General features: G+C 33.2%; 1 long non-coding RNA gene across 1 annotated transcript; it reads left to right on the forward strand.

Annotated features, from left to right (window-relative positions):
• The first annotated feature begins 307 nt into the window (after positions 1 to 307).
• Positions 308 to 4,534, forward strand: LOC148782805 (uncharacterized). The gene is made up of 2 exons (XR_016052272.1): positions 308 to 3,575; positions 3,773 to 4,534. It is a non-coding gene; the product is annotated as an uncharacterized LOC148782805 (long non-coding RNA).
• Positions 4,535 to 5,438: the final 904 nt, after the last annotated feature.

Below are 5,438 nucleotides of genomic sequence, written 5' to 3' on the forward strand. Positions count from 1 at the left end.
TACAATCAGTTTTAGGACCTCAAATTTTGGAGATGTGACCTCTTTAACTTATTGATTAACTTCAAAAAAAAAAAAAAATTATCTTATTGTACTCTCTGTACACTTAAAAAATAATGTCTCCAAGATTGAATAGAGACCGTCTGATTTTTAGATAGTAAAATCTAAAGGTTAGAAAATTCAAATTTTAAATTTCTTTTCTAAGAATAATAATTTAAAAACCTCCTCACTGATAGGTGTTATGACTGAGGGAGTAGAGGGCAGTCATAATGAAAAAAGGTGAGGGCAGTCTGTGGATTTTAATGTTGACCTAAGAACCCAAGCCTATGGGCATTCTGATAACTGTACGGTGCCCTTATAGTGGCCATGTATTGCTATTTAAAGGTTCGGCTGCTCTGTGGTCACCTGCCAAACTACTTCATGATGCAATTAAATTAAAACCCATCCCAAATTCAGAAAATTAATTCTCTCTTCCTCTCTCAATTGAGACCCAACTCATTAATGGCTTTCTTCTTCATCATCCCTCTCTTTCTATTCCTTTTTCAGTTTGGATTGGGGCCACGGATTCTTTCTCCCGATCGCTTGTAGGTTTATAATCTCTCTCTCTAGATAAAGTGCTTAGTACTTAGAAGATCTCTCTCTGCCATGAAGTAAAGATTTCAATGGGTTTTTGGCTTGAATATTTTGCTCAAGATCACGCAGTTCATTCATATACAATGCATCGAAGTACTCGTCTATCATTATACAAGGCCCAGTTTCTATTGAGTTGACGCGGAGGAGAGAAAAAGTGAGGGAAGGGTGATACTGATGAAGAAAGAAGAAGAAGAGATAGACTTGTACCTTGATGCATTGCTTATGAGCAGAACGCGTGATCTTGTGCAGAGTATACAACCCTATCTCCCTCGAAGCAACTTATTCATGTTTTCTTTGTTTTGTTTTCTGGATTACTGCAATGCTTTTATGGCTGTGTGAGTTGATAATGTGTGGTACCATTTGAAGGACATGGTGGCATGTAGATTGAGACCCTTTTTTCTGTTTTTTCCTTTTTAGTGTGAGAAATGAGGTGTAAACCTTAAAACCCTTTTAAGTGGGACTTTGACATGTGAAAGAACTATTTTTTTATTAATTATTAGATAAAAAAAAATATTACATGCATTTGCTTGTGGTTATATACTCTGATAGGCAATGGAAACCCACCTGTGTGGTGCAACTTATGCCAAAGGTTACAATTATTTTTGTTTCTTTTTAGCATTTTATGGGAAATTTATTAAATTATTGATTTATTTAGCATTTCATTGGATGAGCTATTTGGTAAATTTCAAAACTCATAATGTTTGTCATTTGTTGGATTATTTGAATTAGTTAAAAGAAATATATGGTTGAGATGTTCACTGAACTCTTAGATGTGATGTGATAAATTTCCCATATACCTTTCTTTTTTTTTCTTTTTTTAATTTATTTATGAGCAAATGTTATTCTCTTGCTTAAGTGGTGAAGGTCATGGGGCTATGGTTTCCAATTCTTCCTCTTCTCTTCTATTTCAGAAAATAATTCACGCATGCATTTCTCCAGCACTTCTTCTATCATATTCTCTTTCTTCTGCTTTTATTTATGGGTGTGGTTTGTATAGAGTTGGGGCTCTAAACAATCAAAGTAGAGCCCACCGTCAAATACTGTCGAGAAATGTGATTTCAATACTGATAATATTTATGATAACCTTAAAATATATTTTCGCCTCTAATTATAAAATTCAACGCTTCAAAAATAGTGTGGATCAAGCTGATCTATGAATTGAAAATTTTGAAAATTGACTGTCCAAAATTGCATTACAAGATGCATTATTTCCAAAACTTGAATTCTATTTATTTTAATGTCCATGAATCTTGATGTCAAGATGATCAATTTGAGAACATTTGTGCATCAAAACAAACATCTTCTAATGAAATTTTGACACAGGGTCTGATTTGATTGTTTAGAGCCTAGGCTCTATATAAGCTTTTTCCTTTACTTTATTGGGAAAAACTAAGGTTTCTTTCTTATTTTTTGAACGTTGATAGAAAAATCACCAATTTGGGCATCTTATACCTATTTTTAGTTTTGAGGCTTATTCAAAATGTGTCCTATCAAAGGGAGTTGAGATCCATTGCTTCTTCTTTTCTCCTTTTTTTTTCCTCTCTTGAAAGGTAGGGTTTTCCCTTTTGATAAAAGTGAGAAAGGGGAAGGGATTGAAGAAGGAGCTTCTTGTTAGTTTTGATCTAGAATGAAATATGCTTTGCAGATGGTGTTTTTCGATGAGCTCAAGAAGGGGTTTTGTTGAGGTTTTTTTTCATCAGATTCTTCACTAAGGTTATATTCTATCTCGTATTGTAATTATCTTTGATATTGGAGCCGCCTTACTAATGGATGTAGCCCTAATGGTGCACCATATAACTTAGGTATTATATTATTTTTTTGGTTATTTCGTTGTATACTTTCTTTATTTCATCTCTTAGTTTTATTTATTTAGTTATTTGAGCAATGATTTTATGCAACCATTGTATACTAATTTGATGCAAGAACCTTAAAAAACCATCTTATGGCCATTTGTTTGATCCAAATTTTGTAATATACACTCTTTTCATTCTAATGAACAATCACAAAAAAAAAAGAAAAACTTAAAAATACAACTTAAAAAATATTGTTTTAGCCCAATTAACATAGGCCGTTCATTTTGGTGAGATGCTTAGATCTAGGCCTTAGAAAGATTTTTTTCATTTCCAATTTTTTTGGATAGCTTTGCTATCATCAGATGAACAATGTTAAAAAAGAAAAAAATGACTTTGAGTTTATAGAGGCTAAGATCTTAAAATTCACAAAATGAATAGTCTAGATTCGTTTTTTGAGAAGACTCATTTTGACTATATCTAGGGTTCAAATTGAGCTTCTTCTTTTGTTAGGGGATTGATTGTTGAGATGAAGAGAGAGTGTGTACAAAATTTGGAGTCATACAAAGATCACAAACATGGTTTTCTAGAAGTGTCATTGCATTATACTATGATATAACTGTTGCATTGGATTATTGCTCTATTTATTTATTTTTCAATTGTATTGCACATGATTGCTCACTTATTCTTCTTGAGTTATGGAAACCACGTACTTAGAATTTGAGGGTGTTTTATGGTAACCGATTAATTTGGGTTTCGCGTTAATGATTCCGATCAAGTGGTATTGGAGTAATATGTTCTGTGCATTATTTTGGAAAGAAATGATGAGTAATCACTTTAAAGTCGATAAATATGATGGCCATAAGGACATTGAATTATGTAAAATTAAGGTTCATGTTCTTGTGGAGAAGATTGTTATCTCCATGATGAAACATGGTTCAATTTTTTTATTATTTAAATACTTTTAATAATGTTATTTGAGAACTTGAATGTCCCGGAGAAACCGGGATATTATGACAATTTTGTTAAGTTGCACAAGAGGATCACCTGACATGAGTATGGTTTGTAACATGTTGCTTGTAGGGATACGGCTAAGCCGGCCATTAAAAAAAGAGTTGTATGAAATGGAGATGAAAAAAATACAAAAATAAAAAGGTAAGTAATAAGAGTGGAAGAATGTACATTTAGTTTTTATTAAAGATTAAGTTTTTGCGCAATGGGTTTTGCACAAAAAGAACGTCTCAAATTCCTAAAAACTTCTGCACCAATTGTCAAGTTTGACTCCATTAGATTGGTGCTTGGATTTATTCTATTACATGATTTGAAATTTGAACAAATGGATATGAAAACAGATTCTTTTACATGGTGAACTAGAACAAGTGTATATCCAACAATTGGAAGGATTTTGTAAGAAGGGAAAAGAAACGTTGGTGTGCAAGTTGAAGAAGTCTTCATGTAGACTCAAACAAGCATCAAGGCAAAGGCACAAGGAACTTCAATATATTCATAGTAGATGTTCGGTACCAAAGTGATTATGACCATTCTCTTTTTCTGAAGTTTACAAGTTGATATCCTTTTAACATGCAAGAATGAGATCGGGAATGATGATCTCAAGGCATCTTGGAGCTAGAATTTTGAAAGAAAGATCTCTAGGTCGCAAAAAAGAAAAAACTTCTTTTTACTTTCACCAAAGTATTTTGTAGAAAATATGTTGGATAAGTTTGGCATGATCAAAACATTATGTGAAGACTCCATTAGCTCTTCATTATGTTGTCTTCCAAGCAACATCCAAAGACCGAAGATGAGAAAAAGATTGGGGCTACCGTACCCTATGCAAGTGTTGTGGGAAGCCTAATGTTTTCTATATGGTGTACTAGGCCAAACATTGCATACTCAATTGATGTGTTGAGTCGAGCTAGCAAATTTAGGAAATTGGAAAGGTGCAAAATGGGTGCTTTGAAATTTGAGAGACACAAGTGGTTATGCAATGTTACCTAGCAATTAAGTTATGATAGTGACCTTGACAAATATGATCGATTATTGTTTATATTTTCATGCTTGTAAATGTATTGGAAAGTTGGATGTTGAAGCTTTAATTAACTTAGCATTGTTAACTATTGAGGTTGAATACATGGCTGCAATAGAATCAAACAAAGAAGCGGTTTGCCTTCAAGGTCTTATAGGTCAGCTGGACATCAATTCCAAACCTATAGAAATTCATTGTGACAACATGACTGCCATCAAATTAGCCAGGAACCCTTATTATCACAAGAGGATAAAGCACATATTAGTCTGGTATCATTATGCAATTCGGTTGCTAAACGTGGGAAACAAGGAGAATGTGGTGGATACGCTCGTGAATATGGTTCCAACGGAGAAATCACTCTCAACTCTCTAGGTTTCATGAAAATGTAAAAATGGAGTTTTTAAGGTGGCGATTATTTAATAGTGATAGAAAAGAATCAATTTGAGACATGTTACCATTAGCATTAATTTTTGTAGCATTTTATTTTCTTATTAAAAGTGAGTAATATAAAGAGGTGTTCCGAGCCATTGAACCCCAATCCTTTTTTATTTCTCTTCTTTCTCTAGAGAGATAGGGTTTTTCCTCTGGTAAAAGTGAGAAAGGGAAAGGAAGTGGTGAAGAAAGAGTTTGTTGTCCCTTTTGGTGTAGAGACTCATTGAGCTTAGTTTGCTCCCCATTTTAGACCATTTGAAGTAGTGAAACATGATGGAAAATCATTGGAAGATAGGTATTCTTTCAAGGGAAAAGTTTATATAGAGCCGAGGCTCTAAACAATCAAATTTGAGCCTACCTAAAAAAATTCACTAGAAAAGCTTGTTTAGATGCCCAAATATCATTAAATTGATCATCTTGATATCAGGATGCATGGACATGAGAAAAAAATGGATCCCAAGTTTTGGAAATAGTGCATCTTGTAACGCATTTTTGGACGTCAATTTTTCAAGATTTTCAAGTTTTCATAGATCTACTCAATCTATACTATTTTTGAAGCT

The sequence above is a fragment of the Amborella trichopoda genome, chromosome 3, assembly GCF_054954075.1.
Source record: "Amborella trichopoda isolate Santa Cruz 75 chromosome 3, AtrichopodaSantaCruz75HAP2 v2.0, whole genome shotgun sequence".
NCBI classification, from domain to species: Eukaryota; Viridiplantae; Streptophyta; class Magnoliopsida; order Amborellales; family Amborellaceae; genus Amborella; species Amborella trichopoda.